This window comes from Puma concolor, chromosome B3 (genome assembly GCF_028749965.1).
Source record: "Puma concolor isolate L17-30 chromosome B3, mPumCon1.1.hap2, whole genome shotgun sequence".
Taxonomy (NCBI): Eukaryota; Metazoa; Chordata; class Mammalia; order Carnivora; family Felidae; genus Puma; species Puma concolor.
The window spans coordinates 89,969,944-89,989,006 of record NC_141672.1 but is presented as its reverse complement, the minus strand read 5'-3'; the positions used below and the strand labels follow the sequence as shown (position 1 = coordinate 89,989,006).

Sequence of the window (19,063 nt, the reverse complement as noted above, 5' to 3'; positions counted from 1 at the left end):
TGGCTCAGAGCCTGGAGCCTGTTTCCGATTCTGTGTCTCCCTCTCTCTCTGCCCCTCCCCCGTTCATGCTCTGTCTCTCTCTGTCCCAAAAATAAATAAACGTTGAAAAAAAATAAAAAATAAAAAAAATAAAATAAAAAAAAATAAAGTTCCTATCTAACTACATGTATCTGAACATGGAAAAGGTTAAAGTGATATATTAACCAATAGCTTTCCTTTATTAACTGCTCCGTCCAAGGCACTGTCCTAAGTGGTTTTTAATACATTGTTTCACTTAATCTTTCAACATCATAAAGTAGTATCCATTACTTCCATTTTATGATGGAAGAAAATGAGGTGGAAAACACAGCAGAAGTGTTTTAAGGAACAATTTCCAGGTAATTTCCATAAAAATAACTGGCAATGTAAAAATGGTATATTTATCGCCAACAAAAAACTAATTAAAAAGCCACTAAAAATTCTAATTTCCCATTACCCTCTAAAGTTTGTTTTTACTTCTGCTCTTTTCTAAATACATAGTCATTCACAAGTGATTTTCCCGCTGAATGAACCCCTGTCTATACAAAGCCTTAAAATAGGGTTAACTTACAAACAGCTGTGTTTACAAACTGGCAGTTGGGAGCTCAAAATACAACTTCTCATAGAAATAGTGTTACAAATGCAGGTTACAGTTCCAGGGCAGCTCCTATGGCATACTTTTACCCATAATATAATTGGATAGAAAAATCTAGACTCTAAACCATTATATCAACCGTGTGGAAAACTATATTCCCTATTTCTACACCAAGCCTATCTGTACTCATATTAAAACCATATGTCTCTAGTGCTGGGAAAACTGGATATCCAAAAGCAAAAAATGAAGTTGGACCCTTACCTTACACCATATATAAAAACAAACCCAAAACAGATCAAAGACCTTAAGAGCTAAAACTATACAACTCTTAGAAGAAAACATAGGGAGAAAGCTCATGACATTGGGTTTGACAATAATTTCTTGGATATGACACAAAAGGACAGGCAACAAAAGGAAAAAGAAAAGATAAACCAGACTACACTTAAGTTAAAAACTTTTCTGCAATAAAGGACACTATCAGGGCACCTGGGTGGCTCAGTTGGTTAAGTGTCCGACTTCGGCTCAGATCATGACCTCATGTTTCTTGAGTTCGAGCCCTGTCCAGGCTCTGTACTGATAGTCTGGAGCCTGCAGCCTGCTTCAGATTCTGTGTCTCCCTCTCTCTCTGCTCCTCCCCCGCTCGCGCTCTATCTCTGTCTCTCAAAAAGGAATAAACATTAAAAAAATTTTTAAAAAAGAATGAAATCTTGCCATTTGCAACTACATGGATGAAACTAGAGGGTATTATGCTAAGCGAAATTAGAGAAATATCATATGACTTCACTCGTATGAGGACTTTAAGATACAAAACAGATGAACATTGGGGAAGGGAAGCAAAAATAATATAAAAACAGGGTGGGGGACAAAACATATGAGACTCTTAAATATGGAGAACAAATAGACGGTTACTGGAGGGGTTGTGGGAGGGGGGAATGGGCTAAATGGGTAAGAGACATTAAGGAATCTATTCCTGAAATCATTGTTGCACTGTATGCTAACTAACTTGGATGTAAATTTTAAAAAAAAATCAATAAAGAGAAAGGAAAAAAAAATCTGTGCTTGTTAGTCTGGTGTTGTTCTGGTGTAGTCACAATGTAGGATAGGCCCTGTGTATCTGGGCATCAGGAGTGGGGCTCTGTCAGTGATTGCCTCTCAGTGCCAAATTAGGCTTGCAGCTTTTCAGGTCTTGTTTGGAGAGTTCCCTGAGCCTTGCCTTAAGGGTAGGAGATCTCTGAAGACAGTAGTATTAAGATCTCTCTGCCCCAAACTGTTTCCTGCCCCACCCATTAGTGGTAGACGGGTTTTTCTTAGACTTTACCCTCCTCCTTAATCATGTCTTCACTTATGCCCTGAAGGTTACTGGACCTGCCCTTCCCCTGGCTTTAAAATTTTCTTTCCTTGGGGGAAAAAGACCTGGTTGAGGCTTTGGTATTTTTTTCCCAGGTACAAGCTGCTCCCCTCTTTAGCTCTGCACCGCAGAGGAAGGTTCTTTCTACTCATGTGTTCCCATACTGTGAGCACCTGGTGGAAGTCTGTGACAAAGATACACTTCCATTGTGTCTATAGCTTCCAGGAATACTATATTCTGTGCTAGCCTACTTTGCCTTAATTTTAAGGAGTTTATTAACAATTTTACATGATTTTTTTTTATGTTTTTTTTTTTAATTAATTTATTTTTTTTTTCAACGTTTATTTATTTTTGGGACAGAGAGAGACAGAGCATGAATGGGCGAGGGGCAGAGAGAGAGGGAGACACAGAATCGGAAACAGGCTCCAGGCTCTGAGCCATCAGCCCAGAGCCCGACGCGGGGCTCGAACTCACGGACCGCGAGATCGTGACCTGGCTGAAGTCGGACGCTTAACCGACTGCGCCACCCAGGCGCCCCTTTTTTATGTTTTTATGGCTCTTCCCTTGCTCTGCCATAGGTGAGCCAGTGCTTACATCCTGTCTCTCTTAGGAAAGGCTTTCCTTTTCTTGGATATTTGTTTGGTTGCCCTAAGTCCTCAGCTCTCTGATAGGTTCAAGAGAAGTTCAAATTTGTAGTTTATCCCATTTTTTTTAATTGTTGTTAGGCTTGTAGAAGCATTTTTTTTCCAGCTTTCTGTTGTGTAGGCAGAACCCAATTAATGTATAAAAGTGGATCTTTAGGTAAAACTCTACAATTAGAGGAGCTTTCCTTTCTGATCTAGAGCTGCAATCTGTAATTCCATGACTTGTTTGTGCTCAGGTTGCTTGGGATAAACTCCCTTGCCTTTTCCTTGGTTTAGACCAAAGGAAAGGGTTCAAACTGGCTAGGCTGATAGTAAAGAGAATAATTCCCCAATGGGTCCTAGATTTTCTCCTTTTTGGTTTTTGTTTTGTTATTGTTGGAGACCCAATTAGGGTGGACATTCAAGGCCTGGGCAGAGTGGAAAGTGCCCTAAAATTGGGCAGGCAGACAAGGTGGGTGAGGGCTGGCCCCTGCATGCCAAGGGGAGTACCAGAAAGGTGGTCCAGGCAGGCAGGTCTATCAGGGGACCTGTAGGCCAGCCCTTGAAAAGGTATCTAAGCCAGGTGGTGAATGCCTAGGTCAGAGCCTCACCCAGGGAGGCAGGGTTAGGGCTGGTTAGGGTTTTCTAGAGTCTACAGACTGGCATTGCTAGGGGCCTCTCTGAGCTGCTGCTGGAACTCACAGTGTGTCTGCCGGTTGGAGTCTCCTGGAAGTGGGTGTGGAGGTGGTTGTTCTTCACCAGGTGGTCAAGACAGGAGTTGATCTGGTCCAACATGGAGTCGATGGTAGCATATTCTGCCTCCCTGAAGTCATCATCTTCACCTTCCACCCTTGCCTCCACTGGCATGCCCAGGTCCCTGTTGGGGCCCAACATTGTGGGCCTGGGTGCCCCAAGGGCTGTGCGATGATGGAAGATGCTGGAATGCAGCGATCATGCACCCACAGCCAGCACAGGGTGGAAGGTGGAGGCACTGGATGAAATGCAGGACCAGAAGAGCAGATTTTTTTCCTCTTTCCTAAACATTGTGGTTCTCCCAAAACTATCTTATGGTTAGGCCTTCCTCTATGGTTTTTGTTATCTTTTCCCCAAACCTCTCTTTATCTCAATCCTACTTATCGTTCCATTCCAATTCCTGTTATGAAAGGTCTGGAAAAACCAGATTTATACAAAGTACACAAGTACATAGGTACATAAGGTACTTAATTTGAGTAGGTAAAAGTGAAATCATATAATATTTGTCCCTTCATAACTGATTTATTTTCCTTAGTGTAATGTCAAGTTTCATCCATGTTGTAGCATATTATAGAATTTCCTTCTTCTTTAGGGCTGAATGACATTTCATTGTATATTTCTACCACATTTTGTTTATACACTCTTCTGTCAATAGACACTTATGCTTCCACCTTTTGGCTGTTGTGGATAATGGTGCTGTGAATATGGCTATGCAAATATCTGTTTGTGTTCCTGCTTTCAGTTCTTTAGAACTACCTAGAAGAATTGCTAGATCATATGGTAATTCTATGTTTAAATTTTTAAGGAACTGCCAACAGTATTTTCCACAGTGGCTGCACCATTTTGCATTCTTATCGGCAGTGCACCAAGGGTTCCAGTTTCTTCATATCCCTGATGACAAGTCTTATTTTCTGTTTTTTGATAATGGCTATCATAGTGGTGTGAAGAGGTACCTCACTGTGGTTTTGGTCTGCATTTTACTAACGATTAGTGATGTTGAGCATTATTTGATGTGCTTTTTTGTATATCTTCTTTGGAGAAATGTCTTTTACCTGTTTTTGAACAGGTTGTTTGATTTTTTTTGTTGTTGCAGGAGTTTTAAAATATATTCTGAATATTAAATCCATATGAGATATATGACTTGCACATATTTTCTCTCATTCCACAGGTCACCTTTTCACTGTTGATAGTATCCTTTTTTTAATTTATTTTTTATTAAAAAAAATTTTTAATGCTTATTTTTGAGAAAGAGAAGGTGCAGGGGGAGGGGCAAAGAGAGAAGGGAGACACAGAATCTGAAGCAGGTTCCAGGCTCTGAGCTGTCAGCACAGAGCCTGATGCGGGGCTTGAGCCCACTGACCGTAAGATCATGACCTGAACTGAAGTCGGATGCTTAACCGAGCCTCCCAGGTGACCCAAGATTTCATTCTTTTTGATTGTCAAGTAATACTCCATTATTTATATATATACACACACACATACACACACACACACGTATACATACACACACACACACACACACATATATATACATATGCATATATACACACACATATACACACATATCTTTATCCATTCATCCATCAGTGGACATGTGGGGTCTTTCCATAATTTGGCTATTGTTGATAGTGCTGCTATAAACATTGGCGTACATGTGTCCCTTCGAAAGAGCACACCTAACAAGCACAGATTAACACAACTGTAATCTACCACTGGAAGAGAGGAGAATCTACAAAGGACAACAAACAGGTGCACAAGGAAAGCCAAAAACTGAAAGTCATCAGGAAAACTGAGAAATACTTTCTCATGCCTCAATTTCTAGCTTAAGCACAAATAACACTAGAGAAGTTTGCAATTAATAATGCACTTAAAATATTCTTCACAAAGAAAAAAAAATTCTTTTGTTACAACAAAACTGAAACTTAGATCAACTGGACTCCCTACACTAAAAATCCAGGTACACAATTTTCCAGGTATATATACTATCTACTCAGTCTTTAACTGTTGTGTTCATGATATCTAGCATTTGATAAAATATTGAAAGACACACAAAAAAAGAAGAAAATTCAACCCACTGTCAAGACAAAGCATTCAACAGAACCAAAAATCAATGAAGTCAAAAACAGAAAACTCAATGAAACCAAAAGTTGATTTAGAAAAGATCAGTAAATTGATAAGCCTCTAGTAAGACTGAGGGGAAAAAAAGGAAGACACAAATTACAAACATCTGGAATGAAAAGTGAATTCCTACACATCCCACAGACATTATATGAACAATAATGGAATATAACAACTTTATGCCCATATATTCAACAATTTACATGAAATGGTCAAACTCCTCAAAAACTGAGCCATCAAAGCTCACACAAGAATAGGTAACCTGATCAGTCCTACATCTATTTTTAAAAATTGAAATTGTAGGAAAAGCCTCCAACACAGGGGTCCAGATGACTTCACTGGAAAATCGTACCAAACATTTAAAACAAAACATTAAAACAGAAGCGCCGGGGTAGCTCAGTCACTTAAGTGTCCAACTCCTGATTTCCGCTCAGGTCATGATCTCACAGTTCATGATCCTCTCTCTCCCTCTCTCTCTGCCTCTCTCCCTCTCTCTCTGCCTCTCTCCCTCTCGTGCATGCACATGCACGCTCTCTCTCAAAATATATAAACTTGAAAAAAAAAGAAATCATTTAAAACAAAAACAAAACACCAAATCTACACAAACTTTTAGAAAATAGAAGGGAACACACTTCCCAACTCATTTTATGAGGTCAGCACTACCCTAATAACAACTGGGCCAAGTACAGGTCAGAAATTGCCTATACAACATCTGCAATAATCTAATACTATCACTTAAAATATAAAGGAAAAATTTTAAACATGCATATACTTCCTCTTCTTGGTAATTCTACTTATGTTAGAATTTAACATATCATCTAGGTTCTCTAGGAGCTCCATTACTAGATAAGCCCTTTTCTGTTATCAATAGAACAGAATAAAACAAGTAAAGACTGGGAAATGAGTACACTAGGGAAATGGATCTAATGAATGAAAATGATACAATTTAGTTAGATTACATCATAAAACAAACCTAACAATGGGGGCAATGACATTTTTAAGCCTACGAACTTATGACATTACAAGGGGGGAAGTATATAATGTAAAACATTTCAACTTTTTTCAACATTTAAACCAGACCTCATTTCAGGAATAGAAAGAGCTGACTGCTCAGCAATCTAAAACTGGGCAATGAAGTTTGCTTTCTATTTACCTGCAGGCCAACTAAAAGGATTGGGAAAGTAGTGGAGGGTGGGGAGAAAATCTCTTTCAAATGCTCATTATCAATTGTGAAATTAATTCTGCTAGTTTCTCTACCACCTCTAAATTTCAGACTCACATCTAACAGCCTTCTCATCACTTTCACTTGGCACCTCAAATTCAACTTACCCCAAAATGAACTCTTTCTCACCCACATTCCCATCCCACCGTCACACCCAAACCTACTCTTCCTACTGTATTATTTCCTACTATATTCTTTTTTTTTAAGTTTATTAATTTAAGCAATTTCTTTACCCAATATGGGGCTCAAACTCACAACCCCAAGATCAAGAACCACACACTCTACCGAGTGACCCTGCCAGCCGCTCCTCTTATTATCTTCTTGATCATGTTCCCACCGTCTACCCCATCAACCAAACCAGAAACCACCCTACATATCCTAGTCATTCCTCCTTGTTCCCTACAATCAACACACCCTGATGACTTCACCTCTAAAACAGTTCTTAGTCTTGTCCCCTTTAAATCCATCCTCCCCACTCCACAAATCTGCCTGTTCCTTCTCATTAACTGCCTTCAAAATAAAGACTAGACTCTAGTATAAAACCCTACATGATCTAAGTCTTTTTTCATTGCTATTTGCTGCCTCTCTCTTTGCACTCCAATAATAATAGTTTCCTGCCCACACTATGCTGTATCTACTTCTGCTTTTCTCTTTACCTCAAACATTCTTTTCTTTCAACTAATTCTTATCTTCATCACTGAAAGCTCAGCCCAAGTATCTTGCACCCCAGTAAGTTAAATAACCGCCTCCACATCCCCAAGTTGATGTAAACCTATATTATCTGTATCTAAGCTCTTAACAAATCCTACTGAAATAATTTATATCTTTAACTGCACTAGACTGTAAGAGTCTTGAAGGCAGAAATCTAATCTGTAACAATAACCTGGCACATAAGATAACTCAATCTATGTTGAACTGAACCATAAATTTTTCTCATTTTCCTCAGAGACCAGAGATTAGAAAATGGGAAAAAACTATGTCACTGAAACACAAACAACCCTCACTGCAGCAATCAATTCTTGCTCACAAAAAGGGGCCTATAAATAAAACTAAAAATGTTCCTTCCTCATGAGATTTCCTTCCTCTTCACAAAATCCCTGATTCCAAGCAATATCTGAAGCAAACAATTATGGTTACAGATTATCTTGTGCTAACAAGATTATAATAATGCTACAAGCATAAACTCAGTTAATAATTTGCTAATGAGGTCTTGAGTGCACAAATTTCTATCAAAACAACAAAATAGCACACTGCATATAAAGGATTCTTAACAAATTTTCTAGGACCACCCTGATGTACATCCTTTAAACAAGTATTTGCTGAATGAAGCGGAGAAGAGGGAAACAAAAGTGAGTAATAAGTAAAGACAACTGTAAAAAGATTACAAATCAAACTTTAAAGGAAACAAAGTCTGGGTTTTCACATTAAAATTGAGATACAGGGGCGCCTGGGTGGCGCAGTCGGTTAAGCGTCCGACTTCAGCCAGGTCACGATCTCACGGTCCGTGAGTTCGAGCCCCGCGTCGGGCTCTGGGCTGATGGCTCGGAGCCTGGAGCTTGTTTCCGATTCTGTGTCTCCCTCTCTCTCTGCCCCTCCCCCGTTCATGCTCTGTCTCTCTCTGTCCCAAAAAATAAATAAACGTTGAAAAAAAAAAAAATTGAGATACATATAAATTGTAAGTTGGCTATATAAAGAATATACGCATACAAGATTCCAGAGTAGCCTCCTGAGGGAGTTATTTAAGGAATAACAGGGAGGTACCAGTCCTGAATCTATCATTAGTTAGCGGTGACACTGATCAGACACTGATTAAGTCATGCAATCATTCTAGCATTTCATTTCCTCAACAGCAGAAATTACTGGACATTAGATCTGTGCATTTCACTACATGTAAATTTTACCTTAAAAAAAAAAAAGGTGCCAAAATGGGAAATGAGTCATTAATTAAGCTGAGCTGATTTCATCCTATCACATACAACTCATCCCACAGCACCCTAATTAAGAATTTAAGACAAACACTTACTACATGTTAAAAAGTCTTCAGAATGGCTCATCATTAATAAAACAAAGACTTTACTGGACTAGATGGCCCTTTGGTCTCCTCTAGCTCTAGATTTCTATGAGTTTGTTAATTTATACTATTACAAATAGTATCACTACTGGATTTATATTAAAATTTATATTAATGAGAAAAAAAGCTAAAAATCACTGCCTTCATTAATACCAAATGACATTTCCAAAAGTGTCAGCATCTGTTTTTCCTATCTATATTTCTAGCCTGACTAATCTGAAATCAACAACTTCAGGTACTGCAACTGTCCACTTTAATCTCCACGACTTCCCTAAGCCTTCATTAAATGACTTCAGAGAAGGAAGAGATTTCTCTGTCCCTCCCACTTATCATCTAATAAAAGTCAAAAATCAACTAGGGCAGAAGAACTTAGTAGAGGAGTATTACATAAGCATCAATTCCAATACAAGAAGAGTTTTCATCAAATCCTTCTCCAAAAAGTGTGATAAAGATAGGTGGTCATTTTGGGGTTATTACTATTTTTGATGTATGACTTTGTCTTTTTTTTACTAGCTAACATTATAAGATTCTTCAGAAGCTACTAAACATAATAAACTTATAAGCAAAAGCATTTGTCAAAATATAGGGAATATACCAAAAAACCCCAGCAGATGAGGTTCTTTCCTTGCAAAATTTTCTTCGATGAACAACAATGAAGAATGCTTTTTCTAAATCTATGATCAATTATTTTTCTCTAGAGAAACAAAATATGTGGATTGTTAAATTGATGACTATAACACTATGAAAATATGAACTCTGATTTTTTAGAGTGCATTATTCAGTTTGTTAATCACTGAAAATACTTATTAAGGCACAACCATTCAGATATAAAGTTTTAAAATACTACTAGCAGTACCCCAACTTAAAACCTTTTTATGTCTTCAGTAGAAATAACATTAGGACAAAATCAGTATTTGTTATGGACAGAATGAGGTAGTATGTCCTGCTGAGGGCATTTTTGTATTTCTTTAACCTAAGCTTTAATAGAACAATAATTTGAAGACTTTTAATTTTAACTACCTTCAATAAATATAATTTAAACATCTTGTAAAAACAGCATTTTACTACATGGTATGAAAGAAATTCTTATCAATAACACTTTATAACACAAGGTGTTAGCAAACATATAATTTATGAATTCATAAGAACTGAGTACCATAATACTCATGAGAAACTTTTCTTTTTCCTCAAAAAGCACATACGATATTTGTCACTCCAGTCTATTATTTTTCATCATATTACTATCCTTTCTAAAATATATGTGTGTTGTGTGTGTGTGTGTGTGTTTGTGTGTGTGTGTGTGTGTGTGTATTCCAGCATTTTTGTTTTTTAATTTGCTGGGTCACCTGTATACATACAAGTTACAATGTACTTTTTAAACACATTAACAAAGAAACTTGACGATAAAAGAAGTGAACTTAAACTTAGCAGAATTTTCCTAAAAGTGCTTTTATTTTAGTTGTCACCGAAACTGGGCAAGAGGATAGATACAACTACTTATTTATACTCTTTGATTAAACTTCTATTTATTTAAAGAAAATTAATTTTATGGGCACCTGGGTGGCTCAGTCAGCTAAGCGTTTGACTTAAGCTCAGGTCATGATCTCATGGTTTCTGAGTTCAAGCCTCGCAATGGGCTCTGGGCTCTGTGCTGTCAGCGCAAAGCCTGTTTTGGATCCTCTGTCTCCCTTTCTCTCTCTGCCCCTCCCCCACTTGCACTCTCTCAAAAATAAACAAACATTTAAAAAAAAGAAAATTAATTTTACATTAACCTACTCAGGCCAGTAGAAATCTGAAACCTGTAGAAAACATTAACTTATAGGAATAAAAAGCTAATGAGATTGACAAGAAGGAAAAATAGTTATTAACTAAAAATCTTTAAAATTATGTAGTAAACACCAAGGTCTTTGCCCAAAATAAATTTACAGTATCTGAAATAATCCCTACTATTCTTACACTACCTACCAAGAAAAAATTAGTCATTTTGATTGAGATAAACTAAAGACAGAATTTACGAAGTGTGAAATTTTTTTTTTTTTTTTTTAAGTAAACTCTACCTCCAACATGGGGCTTGAACTCACAACCCCAAGATCAAGAGTCACATGCTGTATGGACCGAGGCAGCCAGGAGCCCCAAGTGAATTTCTATTTAAATTACTAGTCGGGGCACCTGGCTGACTCAGTGCGTAGAACATGCAACTCTTGATCTTGGAGTTTTGAGCTCAAGCCCCACAGTGGGTACAGAGATTAATTTAAAATAAAATCCTTTAAATAAATAAATAAATAAATAAATAAATAAATAAATAAATAAATAAATAGTCAAAGACTAGGTATAGTCATAATTCTCTTACAGAAGTACACTCTTGTTTGCTATGACTAAAAAACTAAAATGGCATACTCCCAATAAGGAAAAAGTGCATTAGTTTTGAAATGTGATTGTGAATATTTTTCAAATAATTTTTATCAGTACCTCAGAAAATTAAAGGACCGTATAATTAATTATCTTATTTAACAAAAAATACTAAAGCAGGTACTTTTAAGATCAGTGAGAGGTTAATCATTTTCAACTCAACAGGATAATCATACATATTTGGGGACTACCAGGAAGAAAGTAATTATTCCTAAAACAAATAATCATAGTTTTTTCTCAACTAAAAAGATACTTATGTGTTCTGGATATTTTTCTTTAACAAGTAATATACTCCACTTTTAATAAAGTGTACTTTTAAATTCCTACTTAAAAATTACTTTAACTGGTCAACATAAGAAATTTAAAATACCAAGTTATGCTGCTAATGGAGTGTTAATCTTTCCCTTTCTTGGGAAGCCTGGGTCAGTCCATTAAGTGACCAACTCTTGGTTTCAGCTGAGGTCATGATCTCAAAGTTTGTCAGTTCTGGCGCCACATCAGGCTCTGCGCTATCACTGCAGAGCCTGCTTGGGATTCTCTCTCTCCCTTTCTCTCTGCCCCCTCACATCTCTCTCTCTCAAAATAAATAAATAAAAACTTAAAATCTTCCCCTTACCTACTTTTAACAACATGTCTGCTTTTTAACTTCCCAAACAATTTATTTTCTTTTTTTTTTTAATTTTTTAAAAAATGTTTTTATTTATTTTTGAAGGAGAGAGAGCATGAGCGGGGGAGGAGCAGAGAGAGAGGGAGACACAGAATTCAAAGCAGGCTCCAGGATCTAAGCTGTCAGCACAGAGCCCGACACGGGGCTCGAACTCAGGAACTGTTGAGATCATGACCCAAGCCAAAGTCAGACACTCAACTGACTGAGCCACCCAGGCGCCCCTCAAACAATTTCTTAATATATAAGTATTCAGTCCACAGAAAAATATTCTTCCTAAACTATATATGCAACTACTACTAAATATTAATCTCAATTATTCCTGAAGTATTCAGGTGTCTTCTAATAGTACAGTTTTATGTTTCTTTAATCAAGGTAGTAAACACATCTTCCTGTTCTAAAATTATTATAGCTATTATGAAAACCTGATTGCTAGAACCTCAAGTCAAAGTACAGCTGATGATTTATGTTTAATCTAGACATACTTCCTTTCCTACAGTCTCTTTAAATTAATACAGGAGGGGCGCCTGGGTGGCGCAGTCGGTTAAGCGTCCGACTTCAGCCAGGTCACGATCTCACGGTCTGTGAGTTCGAGCCCCGCGTCGGGCTCTGGGCTGATGGCTCAGAGCCTGGAGCCTGTTTCCGATTCTGTGTCTCCCTCTCTCTCTGCCCCTCCCCCATTCATGCTCTGTCTCTCTCTGTCCCAAAAATAAATAAACGTTGAAAAAAAAAAAAAAAATTTAAATTAATACAGGAGACTTTATGAATACCATAAAATATGGGATCCAAAATATACTCAACTGGCCTATTGTGACCTTATAATAAAATTAAAAGATTTATTATGTAAAAATTTTATACTATTTTTTTTTCAATGGCATATTAGTGTTTCCCTTTACTCTTCTAAAAATACCAAACTAACTGAGGGAAACTGGCCAAACCTTTAAGTCATATTTGTCCTTACAGTTCTCCCATTCTTTGGACCACACTTAGTCTCACAGTTCTACCATTCTTTGGACCACCCTTAGTCTCACCCCTCATTACTGTCAGATTCACAAGATTCCTTAAGGACCCCAAGAAACCCAAGTTTCTCATTGTGACTCGACCCCCACCATATCTTTCTCTGCTAGACAGTCAGTGCTCCTATGTCACACCTCTCCTGATCAATCAGCACATAAAAGCTTACTTCTACATTTTAGCACTACCTCTGAACCCTCACCTGTTTGTGGTATCAGCAAGTTTATCTGATAAACTAATACGAGATAATATTGCCAATAAAAGACAATAGTTTAAAGTTTATCTTCCAAAGAATTTTGTGATTTTAAACATCATTTTAAAAAGAATTTCAGAGGGGCACCTGGATGGCTCAATTGGTTAAGTGTCTGACTCTTGGTTTTGGCTCAGGTCATGATTTCACAGTTTGTGAGATTGAGCCCTGCTTTGGGCTCTGCTCTGACTGTGCAGAGCTTGCCTGGGATTCTCTCTCACCCTCTCTCTCTGCCCCTTCCCTGCTCCCACATGCATTCCCACAGGCTCTCTCTCTCAAAATAAATAAATAAACATTTAAAAAGAATTTCATAATACACGAGAGACACAAAATTAGGCACTAACAATTCTCAAATTATACTACACAGTAAACCATCTAGTCTACCTATTTGTAATGTAGAACCAATTACAATTTAATACAGTTTAAACTGAAAATTAGGGGCCCCCGGGTGGTTCACTCAGTTAAGCAGCTAACTCTTGATTTCAGCTCAGGTCATGATCTCACAGCTTGTGAGTTCAAGTCCCACATCGGCTGTGTGTTGACAGCCTGGAGCCTATTTGGGATTCTCTGTTTCCCTCTCTTTACCCATTCCAGCTCGCATGCTTTCTCTCTCTCAAAAATAAACAAACATTAAAAGAAAAAAAAAAAAAAAAAAAGATGACCCAAAGTTTAATGTAGTCATACAACAAGTAGTGAATATAGATCTGGCTTAGATAGGTGCCTCACAAATGTCAAGTAAGTAAAAACTAAAACTGTTAATTGTATGGTTTTATCATAAGCTCCATATCTGTTAAATCTTCTCTTCTTTTCATGTATCTAAGTGTTTCTCTCTTTTTTTTAATGTTTACTTATTTTTGAGAGAGAGAGAGAGAGAGAGAGAGCATGAGCAGGGGAGGGGCAGAGAGAGGAGATACAGAATCCCAAGAAGGCTCCAGGCTCTGAGCTGTCAGCACAGAGCCCAACACAGGACTTGAACCCATAGACAGCGAGACCATGACCTGAGGAGAAGTCAGATGCTCAAGTGACTGAGCCACCCAGGGGCCCCAAATCTTCTCATCTTCCAAGTATAGCAAATGACCCCCCATAGCTAATCCAGTTAAAAATGGTCAGGTAACTTTTTTTTTTTTTAAGTAATCTCTATCTACCCCCAACATGAGGCTAGAACTCAGGATCCCAAGATCAAGTCACATGTTTTACTAAATGAGTCAGAAAGGCACCCCTAAAATGGTTAGGTAACTTTTTAACCTACCCAGAATAATTACCTTAGTACACCATACATGAGGTCTCTCAGAACATTTGACACTTCTGACTTAAAGTGTCTTTTCTACTTTATGCTTTTCACAACAACCTGGTAAATTACAAATAAAATTGCAGACTGTCTACTTCAAATTCTGACAAATCACTTTGTTCTTTATTGCTTTAACCCAAAGTACATTCTCCTATGACTGAAATAATTTAATACCATTTCATTCAATCTGCAATTAATTTTACAGTTACAAGTCTAGAGCCTAGTACATCTTTCTAAACAACAATTTAGAAACCAGAATTGTATGGATTTTCTTCTATAATAATCTTGTGAAGAAACCTCTTGACCAGAAATCTCAAACATAGAATAGATAAATTTGGGAGAGAGAAAACACCCCCACTTCTTAATTTCTTAACAGTGGAAAAGAATAAATTACTAGCTCAAATGAAATTCCCAAGAGACACTATGTAGAATGGAATATTATAAGACACACCAATCCTATTCAGTTTTTCTATACAATCCTATTTGGAATTTCTATATAGCTACAACACTACAGAGATTTTTACACTTATAGCTTTTACATCCTTTCAAGCCGTACTGAGAAGAGTATGAAAAGAGCACAAATACTGAATGAATGTAGAATTTAAACAATTTGAGAGATTTCTTGAAGACAAAATCTACATACAATGCTCACCCAGCCATCTGAAAGCCAAATTTTATTAAAAACATTAATGCTTTATAAACTATCCAAAAAGGTCATTAAAACAGAGATGAAGCCTACACGAGTCCAATTATTTTACATTCTTTTAAACACATAATGGCCCTATTTTTTGAAACAAATAGGTTCAGCAAGCATCCACTATGCCCTCACCTCCACTTCCCATTCCCTTTTGGTCCTAGAAGACAAGTATGAGGTTCAATTCAATCCTAAAAGACTGCTTCACATAAGAGCTACTTTTGCCTTGACTTTCTTTATGACCTTGGAGGGAATCTACCAAATGACAACTATAATGATGTTGGTGTATTCTTGTTTATCACTGAAATTTAACCCTAATATGCTAACATTAATGAAGTCTTCTAAACTGAACCTAGAGAACTGAAAACCTGTGAATCAAAATATAGACTGATATGCATTATGAACCACGTTTTAAAACCTTAATCTGACTAGTAAGGGGGAAAAAAGTACCAAGGCCGCAAATTCAACAAAATTGAAAAATAAATTCGGAAAAACACCAACAGTGTCATTATTACTTCTCTTTATGGAAAACTGGTCTGCAACGCAAAAAAAAAAAAAAAAAAAAAAAGGGGGGGTGGAGGTGGGGGAGATAAAATTAGCTTCAACTAAACGTTTCCTTGCTTTTACAAAGATAACAGCTGGACAACAAAGGATAATTTAAAATTTGGCAAAGAATGGGGTGACTATGTAAAAAAATCTACAATCTGACAATTACTAAGATAAACCTATCACTCAAGTTACTAATTTGTATACCCATCTTGGGCAGTAATCATGGTACCATTTTATTAGCACTAGAAAGATAAATCCTTGCCTTGGAGGAACATTTACTAAGTACATTTCATTTCAGGATCTTAGGGCAGTTTACGAGCAGTATCTCTTTAGGCTTCCCTAAGGTACTCTAAAGTGCTTAACATCATTCACACATCCAGCCACCACTAGGGTGAGAAGTAAATAAACACGATTTACTTATGCAATTATTTACCACAGAATTCTAGTCAAGAATGCAAAAGTAAACATTCATATAGTTATTTAATCCCCAAAGAAAGCGTAGAATACGACGGGCGATAAGATTCACCCTTAATTGACCACTACAGAAACCACAGGCCTTCCACATGGGCTGTCCTTTACTATCACTCTTGATTCGAAAAAGTAACAATGTCAACTCAACATTTTAACAGTACAGAAGATAAACAGAACTCAGTGAAATCTCTAATTCCAGATCCTCAAAAAATGTTTATAAAAACTGAGATAGAGCAACGCCCCCCTAAAAGCACCCTACTACAAAGAACGAAATACCGAAAACATGAGGTGGGCCAAGGTTAGAAAAGCTGATCTAACCCAATTACCCGGAGGGACCACAAGGTTTGGGACTAGGAACGTGAGATCGGGGTGGGGGTGGGTAGCAAAGTGAAATCTAACCCCAGAAATCACAACACAGGCCGCAGCCTAGAAGCTGAAGCTGGCGGGAAGTGAGCTCCCTTTCTGTTCCCAGGGGAAAGTCCAGAGAAGAGCGGCTCCACACCGCGCACTCATAAGGCGCCAATAGTGCATGCCTACCAAGGCGCCGGAGCCGCTGGAGAACCCGGTTGAGAAGGGGAGGAGACCCCGGCAGACGGCCCTGGAAGAGGAGGAGGACTAAGGTTGGAAGCAGCGGCAGTGTCTGGACGAGGGGGATTACCTAACTGTGACGACAGGAAAGTGTCCTCAGGCTCCGGCGATGGTCCCGACTGCGCAATGTGTGGTGTCTTTCCCGCTTAGCCCGCAGCAGCAACAGAACCAGCTCCTTCAGCCAGTCGCCATTTCCCGCCTACCGACCTGCTGCACCGCACGGACAGAGACCCGGATGGAAAGCGGCCTCTCCGCGCAGGCGCCTTGACTTTCTCCTCCCCCTCCCGCCACAATTCCGCGAGGTGGGAGGGAAGGAATGCGGGCGGCCTCAGAGTCAAAAAAAAAAAAAAAAAAATCCAGCTTTTACTTCCGTAAAGAGCGTTGGAGTTCCTGCCGCCGGAAGAAACTCACAAGCCTGATTCCTGACACAAAAAGAACGCAGGCCCTTAGGACCGAATGGAGGAACAAGGACAAAACCTATCAGGATACGCCAGGACCTGGGGGATATTTGTACTTTAAGGGCCTCCGTAGCTGGCAGTGTAGTGATTGCAGGGGGAGTAGGGAGTAAAGCGTTGGGAGTGAAGAGGCGGGGACCCGAAGGACGGTTTTTCCTCCCGCTGCTAACGGAACTGCTTAGGCAGAGCTGGGAGGGGGAGCGCGCCCTCACCGTGGAGGCGGGGCTTAGGAACGCGTCGCTCACCCTGGCGGCTAGGGTTAGTAACCCGGGCGCGCCTTGTGGGTGGAGCCAAATGGGATGGGGTGGGACTAACGCCTTGGCGCGCTGGAGGTGGTAGTGTGTGTAGAGCGCTGCCCCAGGCCATGTTGAGACGAATCCTTCATCTTTCCAGGGATTCCGGTGGCCCTTGAAGGTCCTCTTTCCAGCTCTCTGCCTAGAGAGCATAACAGTTGCTTGTGATTCTGTCACACAAGCCCACGCCATTCGACTCCACGCGAACTCGGCTGTGGTTCTGCCGAGAAGTCAGATCATTCAGACAAATGAGTTCCTACCTGCTTGCCTGGGTCTAAGGACTGTCAGCCTAATGGAGTGAAAATGTATCAATCCGAGCATCTAGCCCTAGTGAACTATCAAAAAACCAAGACTAATGGTTGGAAGAGCATTATCTGTTTACTAAAGCTCTGGGCCACTCACATTATTCAATCAAGAAATATTTATTGAAAAAACACAATGTGTGAAGACCATACTAGAATGCGAGGGATACAAGGTAGACGTGAACCCTGCCTTCTCAGAGTTCACGGTCTGAAGAAGACAGACAAGTAAACAATTTAAATACAATGTGCTAAAATGACCACAAGGAGTTCTTGACAGGCATACAAACGGGGTGTGGGAAGGCTTTCATGAGATGACCTGAAGAGTTGATGTTACAAAGGAAGAGTGCCTAGGTAAACAGATGGAAAAAATCCAAAAATGAGATTGTGTTGAGTAGTTAGGGTAGTAGTTCTGTGCGCTGGGGATAGAGGAGTTGAGGGGAAGAAAGTGGAGAGAGATGAGGCTGCGAGGTAAGCAGAGAACCCTTGTGAATCTGGTTGTTTCAAAGTGTGGAGCAGGTGAGTTGTCTCCTGAATGCCTTATATACTGCAGATCTTGCCAGAGCTCAGAGTTCATTTGCACCCGATATCTTCCGATTACAAGAATGCTCTGAATGCGATGTTTACTGACAGCCAGTGGTGTATCAGCGAGCAGAACTGGTATTAGTGCACAAAATAATAGATTCCTGAAAAACTAACTGGAAATCAACAAATAGTTACTGATTATCCAGTGTATATCATGGAAAACCATACAGGTTAAACAATTACCCCAACTGATTACCAACATAATTTTTAAATCAGGTAAAAATTGGGAATATTTCTGAAAAAAAAAATATCAGTAGTAATAACTACCAGTGTTCGCTCTTCTAAAACTTAAATATGCCATTTACAAAGTGCTTTTATATGCATTTTGATTTTCCCAACAACCCTGTGAATAGGTGATATTAGAGCTCCCCCCACCCCACCCCCCCACCCCGCAACTCTTCAGCTGAAGACGCTGAAATTTTTTTTTTTAAGGTAGGAGGAAGGGAGAACAGAGGAAAAAACAGTCACCCTTTCCAAAGAATCCAGTAGTAAGAAATATAATCAGGACTCAAGCAAGCTGTCCTTCTGTTCATTATACCACATCCTACTGTCTCCTGTTAAGTTTAGAAAGTTTGCTGGTAGCAAGCCTAAATGCTTTTGCAATTTATTTAACATTTTAACATTTTTTCAGAGGATAACGATTATGTTCTGATTTTAACTTTCATCGTTTACATCTAATAGTTTCTACTAGACTCTCTTCTGCAATATCTAAGTGGATTGTTGTGAAAGTCAAATGAGATTATTCATTTATAAATG

The 19,063-nt window shown here is 38.7% G+C and overlaps 1 protein-coding gene and 1 pseudogene across 4 annotated transcripts in view; both read right to left on the bottom strand.

Annotated features, from left to right (window-relative positions):
• CTDSPL2 (CTD small phosphatase like 2) overlaps positions 1–16,943 on the bottom strand; it is an 84,068-nt gene extending 67,125 nt beyond the window's left edge. The window contains exon 1 of one of the 4 annotated variants that reach the window (XM_086710573.1): positions 16,751–16,943. The gene's annotated coding sequence lies outside the window, so the exon portion shown is untranslated. The other 3 variants (XM_086710575.1, XM_025919589.2, XM_086710574.1) reach the window with 3 other exon arrangements.
• Positions 2,506–4,773, bottom strand: LOC147580196 (bublin coiled-coil protein pseudogene; annotated as a pseudogene).
• Positions 16,944–19,063: the final 2,120 nt, after the last annotated feature.